Here is a 25742-nt window from a genome sequence, read left to right as displayed (position 1 = left end):
TTTGAGGCCATTTCTTTTTTTAAAAGATTTTATTGATTGATTGAGAGATTGATTGCTCTAAGTAACAGAGAACCCGTGGCTATTCTTATGGCAAAGCAGAAAGAGGACATTTCCTGCTAAACGCTGCTTTTTGTTGGAGGCCTTGGGGGAAGGAGAAAACAGGAACATTTTACGCTCTTCATACTTTGCCTGGTTTTATATTTATATATAAAATATTTTATTTATAAATAATATTTTATTTTATTTATAAAAATTATATATAAATATATATTTGTATATAAGTTCATAGTTGCTAGAGTAAACAAATATTTAAGTAAATAAACATTAAAAATTATAAATATATATCAATGTTATATGTGCTTACTAGATAATAAATTATATTTTTATAAATAAAAAATTGCCAACATTTATTAATTAAGTAACTTTTAACTAGAAAGCACATGTTAAATCATTGTGGATGAGGCTTGACAAAACAGCAGACAAGATCCCTGCCCTCCATGTGTGGGAGGCTTTGTGGCCCAGTGAAGCCATTGTTAAAGCTGAGCCTGGGCCTCTGTTATTAGCTAATAAAACAAAAATGATAACGAGCATAATGACCTGGAGGTTGTGCAGATAAGAAGAGGAGCGGGAGGAGTTGAGGATTCCAGGTAAGGTGAGTACCATGCCAGGTTCCAGCCCTGACCTTGGGGATGAACATGGGGAGCAGCAAGGGTCATCAGGACACGTTTGTAGTGTGCGGTACAGCGGTTGTGGAATTAACACAGCACTGTGGGCAAGAAGAGGGTCAGGCTACCTCCCCAGCCTGGACTTGGCCTTCCTTATCTTTCTGTCAAAATTCTATGTTTTAAAGTGCACCTCAGTTACTACGTCCAACTTCTCAAGTTGGAACGGATATCTCTCCTCAGTCATTGTGTGGAGGCCTATCTTACTACTTAACTCTTCCTCTTTGATATGGAGCCAGCTGTGAACATGACTGTCTTCACCAGATTGAAAGCAGGACTCGTAAAGTTTTGCATCTTCCACTGCTGAGCACAGCCCCTAACACCCAGAAAGTGCTCGAGAAGGATTTATTTGTTTAATTGGAAAGTGACTCAAATCCCCGGCTGAAAAATTGGTGTCATGGTGGACTTGTGAACAGACTCAAAGTCCTGGTCCTTCCCAGCGTGCTTCTCAGAGTCTTTGCTAATACATGATTCTACACATTTTGCAAGGTCCATTATTAGTACCTGCATGATTGCCTTTTCCTCCTGGCCTTGATGGTTTAGTTTTATGTTTATCTCGTCCAGCTGTAATACATCGATTTTGGTAAATTTTCTCAACTTTTGTGGAATGAAGCGGGATACACGTAAGTTTTTAAAGGTAGCTTCTTAGAATAAATAATGAATATGCACAACTTCTCTAGTAAATACAGAGCTCTGTGAAAGGGGGCAATTATAAAGGAAAATGATTGGTAGTAGGTTCTCCAGACTGTAGGAATAGACTCTTCGTGTTCAAATGTGTCTTCAGAAGCAAAGGGAGACCTGCTGTATAGGTTATGAAGTTTGGTAAACTGTAAGGACTGTGCTAGCAGCGTGGTGTAGGACTCTGCTTTCATGATTCTGAATGAGCCAAACTCATGCTGGCTTAGTTTCTGAATATGTCACCCTGAGCCTTGTTCTTTCTTACAGCTATGAGTGGGATAGAAACACACAAATCCATTACAGATGAGCAATGCAGGAATTAAGCTTGACTGATTTTCATAATAAGTAAAATTAAATTCATTCTATGCAAAAGGAATAGATACTTAAGGAGGTTCAAGTTTGCATATAAATTTGGTGATGTTATTGGGCTCCAGTAGACAGATTAAAAAAATTCATTGATTTGACATTTGATTAACATGTGTTTCTTTTATACACTTTATAAGCTGAATTTTTTTCTTCAAAAAGCAGAAGAAATCCTGACAGTTGATCTGAAATTCCAAACCAACAGCCATTTCTCATAGACACGAATGAAGCTTTAATTATTTAATAGCAATTAGTAATTATGTCAGTACAAGCAGATGCTTTGCTGAAAGTAGTGCTCTTGTGGGCCTATGTTTGCGCATACATAATTTCACAATTTTATGGTTTGTTTTTTAAGTAAAATTTGCTTTAGTGAATATATCACTCTTGAAGAAGTTTAACTTATAAACATATAGCTGCATTGGCTTTCTTTTTACTGAAGGCATGTGTCCAAGCAGGTCTCCAAATCACAGTGTGTACAAAATGTGGCAATAAAGTCATGAATGATTATTATAAACAAATATTTCAATTTATTTTTAAAAGACTTATTTATTTATTTGAGAGAGAGAGAGAGCGTGCATGTGAGCAGAGGGGAGAGGCAGAGAGAGAATCCTCAAGCGGACTCCCCACTCAGCATGGAGCCCTGACATCAGGCTTGATCTCAGGATCCCTGAGATCATGACCTGAGCTGAAATCAAGAGTTGAACACCCAACCAATTGAGCCACCTCGGTGCCTCTATAAACAAATATTTCAAAAGTTGTGTTCAAATCCACTGTATGGGCCATACAAGAAAAAATTAACCTCATTATTTCACTCATTTCTTATTTATAGCCTCAAACATGATTATTCAAGTTTGTTCAACTCAGCAATCCCATTACCTCCAAATGACTTTGAGATTTTTCAGAAACCACACCCATTCTCAATGGATTAACACCATCACTGAGAGTATCTTCAAAGCAGGCTCTGTTTCTGACTCATCTTACTGTATAACGTATCATCTGGCTTATGGTGTGGCTTACCAAGCAAATGAAGAAATCCCTCAGGAATTTCTAAACCTCTTCAGTGCAGAGAATGCATCTTAAATTTCTGAGATATCACATAATGTAGCAGTTATGCCTCACACCGAAATATCATCCATAGGAAACTGCATTCTACTTTGAGCTGGAAATGAAAACCCATTTATGGAAGTCTCTCTACCATGTGTGAAAGATTTAGGTGAAAATGAGTCATAACCAAAGCAATATAATACTAACACTTTTCAGTATGATAGTACTTTTGGCTTTTCCAAGGTCTTTAAAGTGCATTATTTCATTTGACCCTCATGACAATCATGTAATATGACCAAAAAGTAGAGGCAGAGGAGGAAACCTCCATCTACATTTAATGATGGAGAGTAAAGCTTAGGTAATTTGGGGGGGTACTCAGTAAGAAAAGGAACCAAATTATGTAAGAAAAGATTTATTTGGGATGAGGAAAGAAGTCACAACAAATTAAAAACTTAAAAAGATGATAAATACTGTAATCATCTCCAAAACCAGAAAGATAACTACAGTTTTATTAATGAACTACCTGATATGTATCCGTAGGATATCTTCCCTACGTTTCTGGCAGTATAATCTTTGATTGCCTATTTATATGACAACAATTTAATATAATTTTTATAGAGATATGAGAAAGATAATTCAATCTTTCTTTTAGCCTGGTTGGTGGTTGTTTTTATGGGGGGTCCTTGGGATGCATAAAATATGTGACTTTACACACAGTTGCATTTGTGATTTGCAGACTGTTATAGGATTGTACCCTAAAAACCTGAAAATGATGACAAATGCTATTTTGCCTCATTCCTAACATACAGAAAAACATTTGTGGCTCACTGATATTTGCATACATTGGATTATAAAATATATTACTAACAAGGGAGAGCTTCCGTTTTGCCTTGGTCCATGTCCTCTAGCAAGTTAAGTATTATTACTGTATTTTTATAGTAACTAAATCTATTTAGACAAATAATGCAAATTACACATTAATTAAACATCATCCAAAAATTAAAAACAAGACTTCACATCACAGAAAGAGGTATAGAACTTTTTCTATTTAACTTTTCTACATCCCTGCTTAGTTCTAAAGAAGTTTAAGACAGTCCTTATTGATTCATACAATGCACCCTATGAAATACATTTTAAATAGATGAGAAAATGAGGCGAAGGAAGAGAAGACCAGGGGAAAGCCAAATGAGACCAGGCCAGTGACTTCAAACAAAGAGAATATACTAATGATCCGAGCCTCGTGCACTTGGATACTGTGTTGGTTGAGCAAGTTACACTACCCCTCTGAGCCTTTGTTTTTCTTATAGGTAAAATGAGGACATTAGTAAGAGCTACCTCATGGAGTTTTTGTGTGGGGACTGAATCACTTAATACATGTAAGGTACTAATATTAGATCATATTATTCCATAGATTGTGAGCTTCAAATATGACTAAGGTTTAGTATTAGCAACTCCTTAAAATAACGATCAGCAGACAACGGACTTCTTACAGTGTAGGCTGTTCTCTCATTTTCGAGTTTCTTCAGAATAATAGAACCAGGGCAACCTACCACAGTGATAATTTTCCTTTGTGCTGTAGCAATAACGATGTGATATCTGTTTGAAAACAGTTCAACAGTTGTGCTGTAGCAATAACGATGTGATATCTGTTTGAAAACAGTTCAACAGTTGATTTAGTTTGAGGTTGAGTTCTGTCCCACATCCACCAAATAGTGTAAAATGCACCCTTTCGTGGCTACCTGCATCCATTAGCCAAATTTCAGAGACAAGGGGGAAAGTGGAGAGAGACATAGAGGGAAAAATGTGCGTCAGTGCCTTATTTGTTATTGTCATGCAGTCAGCGGCTGTCTTATTGATTATGGTTTCCCAGTACCTCCAACAATGCTAGAACAAAGTCTAGGCACTAGACAGATGTTTGCTAGGCTTGAAGTTAGTGACTAAGAATGTCAAATAAGAAAATGCACGAACAGTTGGTTTGGTTTGAGAAAATGTATTTCTAGCCATCTTTTCCTAGATAATTGAACACTTTATCTTCTAATGGAGATACTGAAATAAGAAACTTTGCAATTAATTTTTAAAGTTTGATTTTATTGATTGATGATAAAATGTCTTTTCCAAAATATGCTAACGGAATGGAGGAGGCAATTTAAGAATAGGCAAAGTTTCTGCCAGTTACTCTGCTCCTCTCCAAGCCCTTATCTTTAACTGCTTATTCAAAATGGATTGCTGGCATCTCTGCTCTCAGTTTTGCAGGAAAGGAAAAAGAGCCAAAGTCCCGGAAAGGCAGCTTGTCTATAAAAAGGAGCTGACATAGAAGCTGCACACCTCCCTTTCCCTCACCTCTCATCGGCTCGAGCCGTCACATGGCAACACCTGGCTGCAAGTGGGACTTAGAATCACGTTCTTGGCTGGGCAGCCAGGTGTGTGGGAAGAACGGTCTTGAAGGGATGTATTTGGCATGACCATTTTAAGTAGCATCAATGGTTTTTGTATTGCAATACCTCAACACAGCACTATACTGTTTTCTTTTCTTTAGGAAGTAAAGCTTTAGTGTATTCAAGAGAATCTCAAGTGCATGACAACATTGAAGAGATCGTCCCTGTGAGAATGGATGGTCAGACTGGTAGTTACATTAACTTCGCTAGACTAGTTTAGCCTTTGCCTTTCCAAATTTAGAGATAGGTACCTGGGAATGAAGTACTGTCATAACAAAAAGTTGCTGATATGTTGCATCTTAGCAGATGAGTGACAGGTGACCAGGAAATAGGTATTGTAGTCTGGAATGCCACTGGCCATTTTTGATCACATAATAAAACATGCGGATTAAACTGTCTATTTTTAAATAAAATATCTTTAAAAACTAGGGATAAAGGAGAAGGTAGCATTCTTATTCTCCAAAATAACTATAGCTAACATCACACTTGATGATAAAATGTTGAATTCTTTCCCTTTGTGATTAAGAAGAAGACAAGCATGTCTGCTCTCACCACTTCCATTCAACACTCTACTTGAGATTCCAGCGAGTTCAGTGAAACTAGAAAAGGAAATAAAAGGTAAAAGGATTAGAAGGAAGAAACAAAACCATCATTATTCAGAGTTTGGTGAGAGTTCGCAAAAACAACAGACACGAATTGAACTGTACAGATACCATACACAAAAACATTAAAAGTATAGAACACTTTGGAATAAATCCAACAAACTATGTGCCAACCTTCCACAAATAATCTTAAAAGACTTTATTGAAAGAATAATATAAAAATGGAGAGTTATGTACAATGCTCATAAATTAGAAGACTCGGTATTATATGGACATGCCAATTAATTTAGAGTGTCAATGTCATCTGAATCACAAACTGCTGAAGGCTTTGTGTGTAACTTGGCAAGCTAAGTCTGAAATTTATACAGTACACAAAAGGCCAAGCTTGCCCTAAAGAAGAACAAGTTGGTAAGATTTGTTTACAGCCATCAAAACAACTTAGGCAGTGTGGTATTGGTATGGAGATAGACAAATCAGTGGAATGGACTAGAAAGCCCAGAATCATATCTACACACATAAGTGTATTTGATATTTGACAGAATCAGCACTACAGATCAGTGGAGAAAGGACATAGTTTATAACAAATGATGCTGAGACAATTTGGTATCCACGTGGAAAAACATGAAACTTGATCCTACTTCATCCCATACTTAAAAGACAATTCCAAGGGGGATTAACCTCTTCCCCTATTTTATTGATTCGAAGAGATACATTTTAAACATTCAAATATCTCTTTCTCTGAAATCAGGATGTTTTCACAATCAATGCCAAGTCATAGTTTACTTAGCTTATATAGTCTTTCTTTTTCATGTTGCATATATTAATGGTGGATCTTACATTTGACCATGACTTAGGTTTGATGAAATATGGTGTAACAGTTTGGGTCTGATCAGGAAAATAAAAGTCAACCAGTATTTCAAGAATGAAACATTTTAATACTGAGAATTAGAGGATTCTACTACCATTGGGAGGAGTAGGGAAGGGAAGAGCGGGGAAGTCGTCATTGCTGATCTAACCCAGCACTGCTTGAGAGCTCACCTGTAGGCAGCTGAAAATTTCAGGAACCTTCGAGAAGCCCCTGACCACCCCCTCAGCCTGCAGCCTCCCAGGAAGCCGGTATCAGTGATCTCAGATGCCTAGAGATCTGCATAATTTGAAGACACGCATTCCTCTGACCCTCTGATGCTGTTAGCGAAGTGTTATAAGAAAGAGATATGCTCAGGCTAGAATTTGGTCCCCACTGTGGATTGTGTGCATATTGGGAAGGATGTAGATAACATACATAAGCTGCTTTCTCGTTTATACCTTTCTGGACATGAGGAGCCACTCTGGACCAGATGGAAAAGTTGCCCATCACTCAGAGATACTGAATTTTGATCTGGCCACAGTAACCAGATGGGACTTCGAGTATTGTAGGAAAAGGGTCGTGTGTTGCATGTGTGGGTAGAATGGTGTGTAAGATATTTGGCGGACAAAGGGGCAAACCACGGCTGAATGCAAATTGTCTCTTTCTTCCTGGATATGTGGTAATTTATATAGAGACTACATTTCTCAGTCTTTCTTGCAGATAGGTGTGGCCACGTGACTAACACTGGACCAAGGAGATCTGGGAAGAATAAGTTACGTTTTCAACTTACATATTTTCTCCAACTTAAGGACCAGTTACTTTTCCCAGACAATGGTTCCTTTTCCCCCTGCAGGAACTGGAACACAGACAGGCCAGAGACCTGACTATGACCATGAAGGCAAGGACAATGACTTTGCGAATGACCAAGCACATGGCGGACACAGGGATTTCAGAATGCCCGTGTGGAGCAGAGCGGTCCTGCCAGCCTAGAACAGCTAGACTATAATGTGGTAAGGAAATAATAATCTATCTGTAAGCCATTCTATGTTGGGGTCTCTGATCTATCATATCAAAATTATAACCATTGACAAATACAATGGATATGATTTAAAGTTTTTTTTTAAGATTTTTAAAAAAATTTATTTGACAGAGATAGAGACAGCCAGCGAGAGAGGGAACACAAGCAGGGGGAGTGNGGGAACTGGAACACAGACAGGCCAGAGACCTGACTATGACCATGAAGGCAAGGACAATGCCTTTGCGAATGACCAAGCACATGGCGGACACAGGGATTTCAGAATGCCCGTGTGGAGCAGAGCGGTCCTGCCAGCCTAGAACAGCTAGACTATAATGTGGTAAGGAAATAATAATCTATCTGTAAGCCATTCTATGTTGGGGTCTCTGATCTATCATATCAAAATTATAACCATTGACAAATACAATGGATATGATTTAAAGTTTTTTTTTAAAAGATTTTTAAAAAAATTTATTTGACAGAGATAGAGACAGCCAGCGAGAGAGGGAACACAAGCAGGGGGAGTGGGAGAGGAAGAAGCAGGCTCCTAGCGGAGGAGCCTGATGTGGGGCTCGATCCCACAATGTCGGGATCACGCCCTGAGCCGAAGGCAGACGCTTAACCGCTGTGCCACTCAGGTGCCCCTAAAGTTATTTTTGTAATTATTTTACCACACAAGGAATTCAGCAATAACTTTTTAGTTCTTGAGATCATTTACAAATGAGCAAACCCAGGGCACATGGGTGGCTCAGTTGGTTAAGCATCTGCCTTCAGCTCAGGTCGTCATCCCAGAGTCCCAGGATGAAGTCCTGCATCAGGCTCTTGACTCAATGGGGAGTCTGCTTCTCCCTCTGACCCTCCCCTCTCTCGTGCTTTCTCTCACTCTTAGATAAATAAGTAAAATCTTAAAAAAATAAAATGAGCAAACCCAAAGCCTTATACTTGAAGCTTTTCCATGTTCCCAGGTTTTCCATATATTCCTCTAAAACTTGTATTCCCATCCCAATAGATGATTAACTCAGACAATGTGGATCATTTTTCATAGAATATCTTTACATGCAAGTCCAGGGACACTGTGAAAGCTCACTAAATAGTCTTAGATTGATTAGAAATGATGTAAGTAGACCAAATACTGTGATGTTTCAAAGAAACTTAAAAAATTAAACTTCAAAGAAAGAGAGCCCTCTTCTTCAATTTTGGATAAAGATGTTAATTTTGGCCTGAAGTTTGAAGTTCCTGACTGAAGCCATTCTTTGAGCCATTAAGAAGTCGCTTATTTTTCTATTACTCAGGCATCAAAAAAGACGAAATCTTACCATTTGCAACGACATGGATGGAACTGGAGGGTATTATGCTAGCAAAATAAGTCAATCAATCAGAGAAAGGTAATTATCATATGGTTTCACTCATATGTGGAATTTAAGAAATGAAACAGAGGATCACAGGGGAAGGGAGGGAAAAATAAAATAAGATGAAATCAGAGAGGGATACAAGAGACTCTGCCCTCCCCTACCTCTGCCAACATTCTCTCTGCCTCAAACACTCTGTTTCACTAAAACATTTGTTGCTGTTTCCCGCCTGCTGTGTCGGGGTGATTTACTTTTTAAAATCCTTCATCAGAGACCGTGTGTTATGTAGAAGTGTGTTAATTATCTTTAATCCACATGGACAGCGCTTAGTTGCCCAAAGAGGAATATACACTTCAGGGATGGTGAGGTGGGCATTTAATCAAAAGGGCACTTTCAGAGGAGAGAGCTCCTAGGAGCTCTTCAACTATTTTTAGCTCTAATCAACACTAGGCTTTTGTTGATTAGCAAAATGAATGTTAGAAATTAGTTTTTGCTAGAGAAATGAATTGTGTTCTAGATGTGTGAATAAGCCAGATATATGGATAGAGTGTAAGAATCCAGCAGGCCCAGTAGTCTCCACCCTTTGGTATGGTGCCCATGGCTTGGTGCCCATGACTTGATTCCCGAATGTTGCCTGTGGGCAGCCTCCTATTCAGAAAAGTTTGGTTGTCTCAGGCTAAACAGAAGGTTTGTTGACCCTGCCTTTGAAAAATTATTAGTTTCCTCTCTAGTGACCCTTTCATGTCAGTTAGTCATGTTTAGAGCACCTAAAGAGACAGCCGGGTCTTGACCTCATAAAACGGGTTTTGGAGCCCCCTCGATTAACCATCTGACTCTTTTTTTTAGAAGATTTTATTTATTTATTTGAGGGAGAGAGCAAGAGAGAGAGAGGGAGAGTACAGAGGGAAAATAAAAGGGAGAAGGAGACTCCCCACCCAGCAGGGAGCCAAATGTGGGGCTTAATCCCAGGACCTTGAGATCATGACTTGAGCCAAATGCAGCCACTTAACTAACTGAACCACCTAGGTGCTGTTCAGGTGACTCTTGATTTTGGCTCAGGTCCTGACCTCAGGGTCTTGAGATCAAGCCCCTTGCACTGGGCTCCATGCGCAGTGGGGAGTCTGTTGGCCCTCTCCCTCTGCTCCCCCTCTCCCACTCATACCCTTTCTCATAAATAAATAAATATCTTTAAAAAGATAGGTTTCTATTTATTTGTCTGTTTGCTAATAAATGTTTGTAGGTATAGACAAATTCAGCTGAGAGTTACTTTTCTGGAAAGTGGTAGTGAGATTGCGGACACTCCCTAGGGCCTCCCATCTAATTGCCCTTACCTATCAGTGGCTACAGGTATCTTCTGTAAAATTCTCATTATTAATGGCCACGTCAGCTACATGAGTTTCGTACCACACCCGTTCCGGGTTTCCACGTTCATTTCTCCTTTTTAAAACTCTTCTTATAAGTATTGTTTCCTGCTGAGTTAATGTTCATGTCAGCTACACATTTCGCAGAACATCTCATCTTTTTATTTTTATTTCATGGCCCAGCTCAAAATTCTACTTTCTCATGAAGGTTTTGCTGACTCTTTGAACCCTCTCTCATCACTGTGCTGGGCTCTTAATGCAGTCAAGCATAGCACACATAAAAAAGCTTTTGATCATACATGAATTTCCCTGACAGTATTCATTACTTGACTGTGATACAACTTAATGGAGGAACAAGATTGACATTAAGGGGATCCCAGTTGATGACAATGCCCATTGCAACTGGGAGCCACCCCTTTGCAGATGAGTGGGCAGTGTTGCTGCTTTGCTCTCAGGCACCTCTGCCCTTTCCCCTGGGGGTGTTTTGTTTATCATTTTTCTTTTGTTCTCTTATTTACCTTTGGGGAGTTTGAACTTTGATAGAAGCAAAATGACAAAGTGAAGGCTGAAAATCCAGAGAAGTGGTACCTGGATATGTGGATTCCAGATCAGAGGCAAAAGATTTTAATCCACCAATTTATTATTTTTAACTTGCAGTGACATGCACCATAGAGTGTCCTGCGATAAAAGCCATGCTTGTTGCTGAAATTCTTGTAGGGAAAACAATGTTGTATGGTAAATCTGGAGTTCTGTAGCTCCATGCCCTTCTCTTTCAATTAGTTTTTACAGATTTTTAAAGAAAACTTGAGATTTCTTAGGAACCTTGTTTTGTTTTTTATAATAATTTTTTATTGTGCTGTGTTAGTCACCATACAGTACATCCCTAGTTTTGATGTAAAGTTCCACGATTCATTACTTGTATATAACACCCAGTGCACCATGCAATACGTGCCCTCCTTAATACCTGTCACTGGCCTATCCCATTCCCCCACCCCCCTCCCCTCTGAAGCCCTCAGTTTGTTTCCCAGAGTCCATAGTCTCTCATGGTTCATTCCCCCTTCTCTTTACCCCCCTTCCTTCTTCCCTTTATGGAACATAAGAAGTAGGAAGATCGTTAGGAGAAGAAAGGGAAGAAGGAACCTTGTTTTATACATACACATAGCCATATATAATTTTATCTATTCTATATTACATATTCCCATAATTATGTAAATAATTATACATATACATATAATTGCATCAGAAAAGACCACATACCAGGGTGAATTATAATATTAACAGTTGAAATAACATCTATTCCGTGGATTTAAATGTCCCTAAAGGATAGGAAGCTGCTGAATACTTTTTTAGATTTTCTTTATGCTCAACAGAATCCTAGGCACAGGGTAGGAGGAGGCAGGAGGAAACAGATCCAATATTAAGTGCTGGTTGACTGGAAGTCCATCCAGCATTTTAAGTAAATTCTCTGACAAAGGAAATCAACTTCATATATGTAATTGTTCTTCTAAACATTTTATAAAACTGATTAATTTTAAAGTATTATACCTCACAGCAGCTCATTAGAACATCGAGAACTTGAGAAAACTTAGTGTCAGAGCCAGATCAAATAACAGATTTAGGTAATAGAATTTGTAAAAAATACAAACAGAGGTTTGGTTACTATGGACTTAATTACTTTATTAGAAACAGATCATTTAATTTGTTTCACCTGCTTTCACAAATCATTATGTTGTTCCTACTTGTAACTGATCTAATGAGAAAACAAACAAAGCCCTAATCCTTATGAGCTGGGCAATGTAGCCTAAATTATGTAATATCTCTGGGTTTCATTTTTCCACATTTATCAAGTGGGAACAGCAGGATTCTATGAGCTGATGTGACAGCAGCCAGCACCGTGCCTGGCACATAACCAACAATCAACAGTACTAATTTGCTGGGAAACAAGTCGATATAACTTATTCAGAGAGCTTTCCTTAATTGTATCAGATAATCAATTATTGAATGCTAATTAGAAGCAGCATTCCAGGATGGTGGAAAGTGTGAACGTGACCACGGGCACACTGCAATACTTGTGACCTTGGGCAAGGCACGTAAACTTTCTGTGCCTCAGTTTTATCACATATAAATGGAAATAATAAGACCTCCCTTGTGTTGAGGATTACATTCTTTGATGTACGGAAAGCATTTAGAACAGTGCTGGGCAATGGCAGGCGCTCAATAAATTTCGGTGGATATTAAATTACATGCAAAGGAGTGTATTGAGAGTTACAGAGGATAATAATTCGCAAAGATGAATGTGATTCAGTTACTTTTTCAAGGAGTTTATAATGTATTGTAAATGGTAGGAGGGAGAGAAGCTGGCCTGGTTAATCAAATATTGAATAATGTGTAAAAGGAGATGCAAAGTAAAAAGATGAACTGCTGTAAGAATGTAGAATAAGGAGTCAGATTCAGACAAGGCGGACCAATGAGCGCTCCACTCGTGGCAGTGGCATCAGAATAGGCCTTGAAGGATAAGAATCTTTTTTTTTTTTTTTAAAGATTTTATTTATTTATTTGACAGAGATAGAGACAGCCAGCGAGAGAGGGAACACAAGCAGGGGGAGTGGGAGAGGAAGAAGCAGGCTCATAGCAGAGGAGCCTGATGTGGGGCTCGATCCCATAACGCCGGGATCACGCCCTGAGCCGAAGGCAGACGCTTAACCGCTGTGCCACCCAGGCGCCCCTAAAGGATAAGAATCTTATTAGACGGTGGGAAAACTTATTTCAGCTCGACAGAATCACATGAGCACAGGGTCTTGAAAGTGCTTGGAATACTTGGCAAATAGACATGGCTGGAATGTAAGCAGCATTAAAAAATCTAGGAAATGAAGGGGATGGAAAAGTATTTTAGAATCAAGTAAGGAGTATCTTGCATGCAATGCTAAGAATGTATTCGGGAGGAATGGAGGCTAGCTCCTTTCCTTCCCATAATATGCAATATAGAATGAACTTTTCGAAAATAAGTGAATCACGTTCATCTTGGAGAGTTTTTATCCACTGTAACTTCCAGTAATTTGTAATGAGAAACTTTTTTTTTTAACCTAATAATCTTTCTTTTTAATTGTGGGCACTGCAGATCCACATGCAGTTGTAGGAAATAATACAGAGAAATTTTTTGTATACTTTGCCCAGTTTCCCCCAGTCACTAACATTTTGCAAAATTATGATAAAATATCACAACTAGGATATTGACATTAATACAATTCACTCATCTTATTCCGATTTCTCCAGTATTATTCATTGTTATGCATGTGTGTATTAAGTTTTCACCTGTGTGTGTGTGACCGCAGTAAAGATCCTGAACTGTACAATGCCGCAGCATCTCTTATGTTGCTTTTATAACTACACCCATTCTCTTCTGCTCTCTTTCCCCAGTTGCTGGCAAATACTAATCTGTCTTCCATTGCTGCAATTTTTCTAACTTATCAGGATTGGCCTTTTTCACTCAAAATAATTTCCCAGAGATTTATCGAAGCTGTTGTACCAATAGTTCCTTTCGATTGCTGAGTAGTGTCCATAGTATGGAGGTACCGCAGTTTCTTTAATTGTTCACCTGTTGAATGGTATTTGGGCTGAGTATAGATTCCGGCTATTATAAATAAAGCTGCTATGAATAGCCTCATGCAGGTTTTCTGTGAACATAAGTCTTCATTTCTTTCTTTTTTTTTTTTTTTTAGATTTATTTATTTATTTGAGAGAGAGAGCACATGCATACAAGTCAGGGGGGGTGGGGCAAAGGGAGAGTGAGGAGAGAGAATCCTGAAGCAGACTCCTCCCCTGTGCATGGAGTCTGATGTGGGGCTTGATCTCAGGACCCTGAGATCATGAATGACCTGAGCCAAAGTCAAGAGCTGATGCTTAGCCAACTGAGCCACCCAGGTGCCCCATAAGTTTTCATTTCTTTGGGATAAATACCCTGGAGTGTAAACACTGGGTCATTTGATAGTTGCATGTTTAGTTTTTTAGAATCTATTTTCCAGAGTGGCTGTACCATTTCACATTTCCATCAACAATGTACGTGTCATCTAATTTCTGCACAGACTCACCAGCATTTGGAGTTGTCACTCTTTTTTTATCTTAGCCCTTCTGATATGAGGGTAGTTACAGCTCATTTGAACTTTAATTTGCTTTTATTTAATAGCTAATGATGTACATTTTTTCATTCTCTTATTTGCTATCTGTATCTCCTCTTTGGTGAAATATCTGTTTATGTCTTTTGTCCATTTTCTAATTTTACTGTTTGATCTTTTTTATTGTTGAACAGGATTGAGAGAACTTTATACATTTAGATAGGTGGTTTGTAATAATTTCCTCCCAAACTGTGGCTTGACTTTTTGTCCTTTTCATTGAGTTTTCATAGAGTTAAATTTTCATTTTGATGAGGCCCAGGGGATACAGAGATCAATGGACAAGGGAATTGCCTCCAGAGATCAGAAGCAGGGAAATTCCACCTCCCCAACCCCCCCACTGCCAGGACAGGACAGAGGTTTCTCAAAATTCCTCTGGAAGAATTTCATCATTGCTATGGATCGGTGACTATTTTTTCAATTCTTTCCTTTTTAAAATGAAAGTGTTTATTGTGGCTATCTTGTCCTTGCCATAACTTACATATTAGATGTGAGTGAGTATATGTGCATGTGTGTAAGGGGAGGTCAGGGAGGCAGACAATGTGAATTTTTAGGTTATAAGTCACTGGACCATGGAAAGACGTTTTTATACTGGAGAGGAACATGCATCACCCAGAGACTCTGGACTTTGAGTTGGGTGCAGTTACTGGAAGACACTTTGGCTTCTATCCCTTAAGGAGGAGGCAAGTGGTTTTATTTGTGTGGGGAAGAAAGGGTGGAAAGATATTTGATGAGCAGAAGGGTGAACTGTGGTAGAGTTGGCCTAGCCATTTACCAAACCCATTTCCTCTTCTTCCTGGGAATTCAGTTAGATCAGATATGGACTGAGTTGTGACCTCCTCAAATTCATATGTTGAAGCCCTAACCCCCAAAGTGACTGTATATAGAGAAAGGGTCTTTAGGAAGTAATTAAGGTTAAGTGAGGTCATAACAGCTGTGCTCTATTCTGATCAGACTGTGGCCTGATGAGAAGACTCTCTTCTCTTACTTCTCCCCTCTCCCCCATCTCTACTTCTCTCTTCCTACCCCCTCCTTCTTACCCATGTGATGACACAATGAGAAAGTGACCATCTATAAGCCAGGAAAAGACTTCTGACCAGACACGTTGATCTTGGACTCCCAGCCTTCAGAACTGTGTGAAATTTCTGTAAAGTCACCCAGCCTGTGCTATTTTGTTATGGCAGCAGAGCAGTTTAACACACCTTTCTTAGATATGCCACATACATGAGTGACAATAGAAAGTGACAATAAGTGATGTGCATCATTTTCAGAAAAGGCCACAAAATTACTTTTGCTTTCTTTCCCATGCTCTTGTTCCTTCTAATGGCTCAATGAAGACATCTCAGTGACCTTGAAAACAAAGTGTTAAAGATGGCAACGTAATAAGGTGGAAGGTGCCCGAGTCTGAATCACTGATGGCAGAGAATGGCCCACTGATCAGGAACCCTTATTTTGGGCGATATATGTGCAAGAAATAACTTGTGTTGTACAAGCCAATATTTTGAGAGGTTATGTATGATAGCAGCTGGAATAACTCTATCTAGTATAATAGGATAGATAACATGGAGGAAAACAGATTTTTTGGGGGGGAAATATACTGGGTCGATATTTTTGACGTCCAGTAGGCAGTTGAAAATTCAGATCCGTAAGAGAGAACAAAATGAGAAGGTGTCTGTGTTAGTCTGTTCAGGCTGCTCTAACAAAATAACAGAATGGGCGGCTTATAGACAACAGAAATGTATTGTTTACAGTTCTGGAGCCTGGAAGTCTGAGATCAGGTTGCCAGCATGGATGGACGAAGCCTTCTTCCACACCGCAGAATTCTTGTATCTAGGGCAGAAAGGGCAAGAGAGCTTTGTGAGGTCTCTTTTGTAAGAGAACTAATGATTCACGAGGGGCTCCACACTCATACCTTAAGCCCCTCTCAAAGGCCCCACCTCCGAACATTGTCACGTTGGACATTAGAATTTCATTATATTATTTTGGGGGGGGGCACAAAGATTTAGACCACAGCAGTGTCCAAAGATACAAACTTTAGGAAAGTCTGCATTTAAGGGGTTGGAAAATTAGGGAGACCTGACCAAAGGGAGTGTGAAAGAACAGAGAGATGAGAAATAAGCCAACAAGGGAAAGCCTTTCAGGAGACAAGGAGGGAAAGAGATTCAGGGAGGAGGTGGAGAATATCAGTTCCCACTGAGATGAGAATTTCTTCTTAGAAGAAATGAATCTGTGGCTAACACCCCTGCTCTGGGAAGTTTGGCAACGAAGAACATGGTATACGGGAAGAGGGTCTTCAGGTGGAAAGACTGCTGAGGTTTGGTTTGGTTTTGTGTGTTCAGTGAGAGGAGACTTGAACATATTTGTTAGCCAGAGAGAAAAGGAGTAACACAAGGCCAGATTCTTAAGGAAACAGAATTACCCGTACGATTTCTAATTAATACTTTCTTAATGAATTTGAAGTTGCTCAGCTCTCACATTAGCAGAAAGGTAAATTTCATGATATTTTCTGTTTGTGTATTTAATTTCTTTCTAACTCAGTCAAAAATGAGCAGGTGAATCTTTCATTCCTTCCACTGACCAAATAATAATACTTGCAATGAATTAGAAATACATTTTGTAGTTATAGTTCTTACTAATTACAATTATTTATAGTCTTACTTAAAACATAATATGTGTGTGTGTACACTATATATAGTACAACTCTGGAGAATGTGCGTTTAGGTCTAGAGCTTTATTTTACATCTTTTGAAATGTGAGTAGTAGGAATTGTTCTTTTATTTCCAGACCTTTGGAACTTAATCTGTTTTTTATTCCGTACACATAAGAAAAAGAATGTAACACACACTATTGCGTATTGGGAAGAAAAGAAGGGAGAGAGAAAGACTTCCAGAAATTTCTAGAGGTTTCCACTCCCTTCCCCTTTATTATTCCAAAACTTGTATAACACCTATTGTTGAGGAGAAAACTAATTAACATGCAGCAGCAGTCAGTTACATCTGCCTTGAATGATCTGTCTCTGTAAAAATGTGGGAAAATGAGATGTAAGTCTCTTTGGGGATTAGATATGAAAATTATGTTAGATAACAAATATCATATGTAAGACTCTTAATACAGAGACTGGTACATGTAAGGGATCAATAGACATTTCTTCTCTTCCACTTCTTTCATAATTGTTCTTTGTTTTCTCTAAGTCCATAATTTAAAACAACTTTCCAATAATCTGCAGGTTAACTATTACTCTTTACTAATAATTCCCAACAAAAATTATTATTCATTTAAATATATGTGCTAATAGCTCTGACATCTATCCTGAAGATACAATTAAAATTTATTCCACATTGTAATAAGAGTCTTAATAATTCGTTGAATCAACACCATTAGAAGTCATGGTAGTGGGGAAAAATAACTATCAGTAGTTTACCTAATATTTAATTAAGTCCTGTTTTTTTTTTAAACTAAAAATAACCTAACTCTGAAAGCTATCTATTATGATAACCAAATTCAACTGACTCAGTCTCACAGTGATAGAATTCAATTTCACAGAATGATAGAATACCTGTTGTCCTGAAACAAGACGGTTTTCTCTAGATTGTTTGAGTCTTTTTTAAAAAAGATTTTATTTATTTATTTGAGAGAGAGAGCACAAGTGGGGTAAAGGGCAGAAGAAGAGGGAGAGGGAGAGGCAGGACCCTGGGATCATGACCTGAGCCGAAGGCAGACACTTCACCAACTGAGCCACCCAGGCGTCCAAATTGTTTGAGTCTTAATGTAGGAATTAGATACAGACTTTCAAAATCCTTTTTGATTTTTGCAGCTAGAAACAAATCTATCTCTAGCTTCATCTTTATCTCTTTCTTTACCTCCCTTTCTATGGCCATCCCAATGTCTAGATCTTCCTGTTATACATGTTTCTAATATATTTGTGGCATTGATGGTACACTGCCATTTAACATATGAGATATGACATGGTACATTTCAGAAAAGGAAACGTTAGCAGAGAATTATATTAAGATCCAGTCCAAGGTAACATTAACCTTTTCAATAGGATATGTACTTCTTTGGTGAGAAATGAAGCAAAACAAGAGAAATGACCACATCACTAAAACTTAATTTAATCAAAGGCATACGGGCAAAAGACTAAGTCATGGTCAATTCAATGGTGCTTCTTATGCATTAGGAATATGTCCATTTGGAAAAGGAGATTTAAATGGACTACTTTAGTTTAATATGAAAGAAATACCTGGCACCAAATCTATGTTTCAACATTACAATGTAAAATTCTTCCATTAAGTTGCACTCTAATCAGTATTCAAAGGAATTAGAATTTTCTCAGCATTAAGAAATTCACTGACACTATTTTTTAACACCTTGCTGCATTTCTGTTTCTTTCTTGAAAGCAGTAGCTGTATGTTTTTTTTCCCTGGATACCCACCTTAATGGCTTCCTGGACACCCACCCTAATGAACGCACTAAACGTCTCCAGCATTCTTGTTTCTTCACCTTGACCTCATTCTGATGTTTAATGATTTATAACACATGGCTTGGTTATATGCCTAAATAGGCATATTATCAGGGGGTATGTTTGGATGGCTTTTTAAAGGGCAATGAAACCAAGATATATTTATGGTAAAAACACCTCTGGCAACACCTCACATTTTTACCTCTGAACATTGTTAAAGGCTGTGTTTTCCATTTCAGGTTATACTCGTAGGTTTATGTGAAGTCATTCACCCAGTATCTTGATGGAACTAGCCTTCCTGGGGAAAAATGTAAGACAGACACTAACAATTCCTTTGAGTCCGATAGTTGAGAGCTATGCAAGGTTTCCCAGTTTTTCCTTATTCCCTGCATTTGGATCTGAATCCTGATGTCATGGACAGAGCAACAGAGAAATGAAGAATTGGGTGAAGTTATTTCCAAAATATAAAGCCAACCATGAAGTAATATTTAGAATAACTAAGGAACTGCTGCAAATCACTGAGAACAAGAGAACAAAAGAATAAGAACAGACAATTAACAGAAGATAAAACTCAAAAGAGAAATCTTCACATTGATCCATAAAGGAACATATTCTCAGATGTTCATCATGACACCATTTATGATAGCAGGGAGCTGGAGGTAATCCAGGATCCATTGTGGGTGGGGGGGTGTCGGTGGAGTAGATGGGCAACTAAAAGAGAGGGATGCTTTCTGGGAACTAGTATGTAACAGTTTGAAGCTAGGTTTTCATATAATTGGAATGAATGGTAAAAACAGAATTAGAAAAATAATTTAAGACTCAGGGTGCAATGTATATTTTAAAGCCATCTATGAAAACTTAAAATCTATGCTCACAGAGCAATAATCCATATTTTGCAAAAGGTGGGGCAAGGAGGAGAATGGGAGTATCCCCGAAGCCTTCTTAAAACAGGGTCCACTGCGCTGAACTTATTGTATTCTTGCTCTTGGATGGAGAAGTAAAACTTGGAGGCACATGGGAATACAACTCACCCACCAACTAAAGTAGAAATTGAAATCATTGTGCTTTTTTCCAATGATCTGAAATCGAAATGTTGAGACATTATGGCTAAATCTATAACAAATATGGAAACCTGAAGGCATTGCTGGTGAAACGTGGGGAGTGGACGTGGTGGTCACAGAAGCTTTGGAACTAGAGGACCCCAATCCCATAATCACTCCTGTCAGTTGTGGAGAGTGTTGGCTGCCTGCTCTATAGCTTTACCTATAAACCCTGGACAAATCAGAGAGGTACAACAAGTGCTTTTAAAAAAATCCTTCCAGGTTACAACTTCATACTGTATTCTTTAAAACTCTCTAAGAATTCCCCTGGAGATTCAAGACGTTGGGTGGCATTGCTGGAAAAATCCTAATTCAGTGGGCCCCTCTCTTCACTGACACAAATGTGCCAGGAGACTAGTTACACATGAGACCATCTTCTCCATTCACCATTGGACAAACATGTCAGAAGCCTATGCTGCCTTCAGTTACTGCTTTGGTCAACAATTAGAAATCTCATGGCCTTGATCTTACATCAGAATTATATCAATACTACCAACATCAATCGCCCTTCCCATCCTTTCCTACTGAAGAAGCTCATCATCTTCAAGGAAGAAGAGAAGCAGAAAAGCTTTCCCAGCATCACATGTGAGGTCCTGTGATCTCAGTTTGCAGCAGGGATGCTAGATTACCCTCCTCCATACAGTGTTCTTTGTAATGGATAAAAATGGAGATCTCTCTAATATTACCAGTATTATCAGAATTTCAAAGGAGATTGTTCTTAGATACTTCTGATAGATACCTAATCATACCAATTTCCTGGAAGCATGACTATTAAAGTAGACTGAAGAACCCATAACCTGGTGTTTTAGATGTTCCTCAGTTTTCATATACTATGATATCTTTTGGCCAATGAAAAATCAGTAAATGTAAAAACACAGCAATAGAAGCCATTCAAAAGAAAATGCAGAGAAGAATTCAAACAAACAAAACCAAGCATCAATGAACTGCTGAAAAAATTCCATTGGCCTAACATATATTTAACTGGAGCTCTAAAAGGAAAATACTGAAATGCATACCTATTTTTTTGAAAAAATATGACTGAAAAATTTCTAAATTTGGTGCAAACTATAAATCCACATATTCCAGAAACTCCACAAAGATGAAGTACAGAAACATGAAGAGAACTACACCAAATGTTCTGGTTCTACATGTGAGGAGCTTGGAAGTCACCACTCCAACCTAACGACACATAAAAAGCTAAACAAACTGAAAAATCAACTCTTTTTGGATTCATAAGAGAGGGGAGGGTGAAGAATAAACCACTACCTACGGATTGGAGAGACAGAGGCGGGGGCAGGATACAGGGAGTCACTGTTACCACAGCAGAGGCTCATGGATGCTGCAGGATCCAGTCTGGGATAGAAAAACCTGGGCCATAATCAACGATTTGCTGGAGGCTCGGCATGAATCATTCTGAAAGTGAAGAACACCAAGGGGCACAATATTTTGAGATTACTTCCAGGAACTTGACCTGTTTCCTTATAGTACATATTGGAGAAAAATTCCTTCCTGCTTTAGGCAGGGAGAGGAGAAAGGAACCATTTTTGAAACCTCCCAGGGCACTCTACCTTTCTTAATAAAGCCTGCCCTCAGGAGAAACTAATTAACCAGAACCACACCTGCTGGGTTTTTATCAGAGCCTAATTGACCTGGGACAAAGGAAGTATCCAACTCCAGTCAGCTCTAGCCTTCTTGGTGGGAAAAAGGAAATACCTAATGTTAGCCCACTCTAGCAATTTTGTCCCACCTAAGAGGGAGAAAAAAAAAAAACAAACCCTGAGAAACCCTATGACATAGTCCATAGGCACAGGCTACTGAAAGACTGAGACCTAATCATCCGACTAGAGAACACTTTTCTATTCCCCATGCCACACCATCACATTACTGATAGTCTAATTACAACAGTTCCTTTTACCCAGTACATCATGTCCAGCTATCAGGAAAATATTACAAGACATACTAAAAGGTCAAAACACAATTTGAAGAGATAGAACAAACATCAGGACCAGATAGAATAAGGATGTTGGAGTTATCAAGCTAGACATCTAACACAGGTATAATCAAAATGCTAAGGTCTCTAATGGATAAAGTAGACAGCATGCAAACATAGGTGAACATTATAAACAGAGAGGTGGAAATCCTAACAAAGAATAAAAAAGAAATGCTAAACAAACAAAACAACTGGAATGAGGTGAAGAATGCTTTTAATGGGCTTACTAGTCGAATTGATAGAGTTGAGAAAAGAATATCTGAGCTTGAGGATATATCAATAGAAACTGCAAAAACTGAAAAGTTAAGAGAACAAAGACTGAAAAAGAGAGAATGGACTATCCAAGGACTGTGGGACAACTATAAAAGGTGTAACATATGTGTCGTGGGAATACCAAAAGAAGAAGGAAGGAATGGAACAGTAGAAATATTTGAAGCAACAATTACTGAGAATTTCTACAATTTAATATCAGACACAAAACCACAGATCCAGACAGCTCAGAGAACACAAAGCAGGATACATGCCCCAAAAATCCCTACAGCTACGCATGTCATTTTCAAACTACAGATAATTAAAGGTAAGGAGAAAATTTTGAAAGAAGCCGGAGGAGGGGGGATGGGGGAAACTCTTTACCTAGAGAGGAACAAAAATAAGAATGATATTAAACTTCTCAGAAACCAGGCAAGCAAGAAAATGGTGGAGTGAAATATTTATAGTGTTGAGGATACAAGTTAATATACAAAAGTCAACTGTTTTCCTATATACCAGCAATGAACAAATGGAAAGTAAAAAACATAATACCACTTACATTCACACCCACAAAAATTGAAATACTTAGGTATAAATTTAACAAGATACGTATAAGATCTATATGAGAAAAAAACAAAATAAAAATGATAAACAAAATCAAAGAACTAAATAAATGGAGAGATACTGCATATTCATGCCTAAGAAGACAATATTGTCAGTGGCAATGGCGGCAGCAGCGGTGGCTGGAGCCTCCGATTGCATTTCTGGATCCGTACTAGAGTCAATCAGCACACGCAGCGAACCTGGGGAGCACGGCACTGAGTGCATTTCACAGTCTTCCGGGATCTCCTGAGTGAGACTCACTGTGGACAGGATACTAACTCGGAGGGATGATGGAGCAGATTACAGCAAGCAGCAATACTTGGACAGGGCAGACTGTTGTCAGGCTGGACATGTTCAGCAGCAGGTCCAGGGGCAGCCATTAATGGTACAGGGCAGTGGAGGCCAATCAATCCCATCAACTGGCCAACCCATCATGGTCCAAGCTGTCCCTGGTGCACAAGGTCAAACTGTCACACGAGTACCTGTGTGTGGGGTCCAGGGTTTGCAGCAGATACAGTTGGTTCCACCTGGACAGATTCAGATCCGGGGGGGCAGGCCATGCAGGTGCAGGGCCATTGGGGCCAGACCCGGCAGATCATCATCCTGCAGCCCCAGATGGCATTCACTCCTGGCCAGACCCAGACCCAGCAGCAGAATGCTGTCCAGGGACAAGTGTCACAGATCGCTGCAGGGCAGACCACCGTCTATTGGCCAGTTCATGCAGACGGCACCATTCTACAGCACGTTACAGTCCCTGTTTCAGGACCACCACCATCCCAGCAGCCAGTTTGGCAGAAGCACAGATTGTTCTGACAGGAGCTGACACCAACACAACCAGCAGTGGGCAAGGGGCTGTCACTGTGACAGTACCAGTGGCAGGCAATGTGGTCAGTTCAGGAGGGATGGTCATGGTGGTGCCTGGTGCTGGCTCTGTACCTGCTATCCAAAGAATCCCTCTTCCTGGGGCAGAGATGCTCAGAGAAGAGCCTCTCTATGTGAATGCCAAACATGTGGCCAAACATACACTAAAGAGGAGGCAAGCCTGGGCTCAACTAGAGGCAGAAGGGAAGATTCCAAAGGAAAGAAGGAAATACCTGCATGAGTCTTGGCACCATCCAATCATGGCTCGGAAGCATGGCGAAGGTGGATGGTTTTTCTTTCCAAAGAAAGAGGATAGTCCCCATATGCAGGATCCAAACAAAGCAGATGAAGAAGCAAGACACAGATCATTTGAGTGTCCTAACCTCAGGCCATGTGATGGAGCAGATCAAGGTCATGTTCCTTACAATCGTTTCCCACTGTTCCAGGGAATTGATCGCCTCTTCCAATGGGACACTGACAATTTTGTGCTGCTCTTTTCTATAAGGCAGAAACAACTTAGTTTTTAATAAGTGGCTCAGTATTATAATTGCAGCGATGTCTGGCAAATTGAAGTCACAAGCCTTTGTCTCACCCTTTCAGACAGGACCTATTTCAGACTGTTGATGACATTGACATTTAATGGAGTAGGATAATGCAGGGGACCCATGCATGTAAGTGCACACACAACACTTATGTTGATTCCAAAGCCAGCCAGCCATCTTAGCAGGGGAGAACAAACTTCTCAACCCAGGCTGCAATCAGGGAAGCAAAGGTCCATTCCTTTCCATGGAATCTAAGCAGCATCCGTCCCTCTGATGGGGGAATCTCAGGCTGACTCACTGGACACTTTGTATTCAGAGGTGGCTTCCAGGAAAGGAAGTTCCATCTTATGACATGGAAACAATAAATTCTCTGAGATACATTCATCCTAATAATAGGAATCTCTGTCTACTCTGACGATAGGTTGGTATTTTGGATTCCAGCCAAGAAAAAGCTAACTCTGGGAATAGAATGGTGAAAGACTCAAGCACCAAAAATATAAATTGTGGAATCTCTCTTTTTTTTTTAAAGCTTTGACAAGATGTGGTCTGTTTGTCTGTCTGCTGACAGATCATCCAGACCATAGTTCTTGCTTCTGCTACTTTTAAGACAATTTAGAGGGTATTAGACCTTGAAACTACCTTTTGTAAGTAGTGGACAAAACCCTTCAACTTCTGTGCTGAAGTGCTGAGGACATTTGTAGTAGTAACTCCTAAACAGAGAGCCAAACTAGAGATCTAGAGATTTTTTTTTTTTTTAGTAGCCTCCATACCTAGTGTGGAGTCTAATGCAGGGCTTGAACTCATGTTCCTGTGATCAAGACCTGAGCTGAGATCAAGAGTCAGATGCTCAACCAACTGAGTCACCCAGGTGCCCCTGGAGATTGTCAATCACAGGCTTTGTGACAGCATTTGGGGAAGAGAAGGGTTCACACACGTTTCAGGCTATCAGAAGAAGAGAGAGTAGTATATATACATATGTGTTGTCACATAGCACGAGTCTCCAGGGGATGGCTGCCTGGGGTGGATCATGAAGATGAAAAGAACAATTTACATTTATACTATAACCTTTTACCAAGCATGGGAAAGGAGAAGTCTGAGAACTGCTCTTTGACAACTTCTATCTGGAAAGCATTGTTCAATCATGATCTCCTGGACACATTCCAGCTTACCTGCTCGAGTTTAAGGTGAATGTTGGCTTCACTCCTGTAGCACTTTGTTTTGTGCTGGCCCCAGAGAGTGAACATTCTCTTTCTTCCCCTAGCAGCTGATTCTTTGGTGCCAGTTTCCATGGTTCCCCTTTTCTACACAGGCCTTGTAGGGCACAAAGGTTTCTACATTGCATCCACGTTCTGG

General features: G+C 39.4%; 1 pseudogene; it reads left to right on the top strand.

Moving 5' to 3' along the window:
- The first annotated feature begins 23276 nt into the window (after window positions 1-23276).
- Window positions 23277-24374, top strand: LOC100482791 (annotated as a pseudogene).
- The last annotated feature ends 1368 nt before the right edge of the window (window positions 24375-25742 follow it).

The sequence above is a fragment of the Ailuropoda melanoleuca genome, chromosome 5 (assembly GCF_002007445.2).
Source record: "Ailuropoda melanoleuca isolate Jingjing chromosome 5, ASM200744v2, whole genome shotgun sequence".
Taxonomy (NCBI): Eukaryota; Metazoa; Chordata; class Mammalia; order Carnivora; family Ursidae; genus Ailuropoda; species Ailuropoda melanoleuca.
This window is presented reverse-complemented; position numbering and strand designations above follow the sequence as displayed.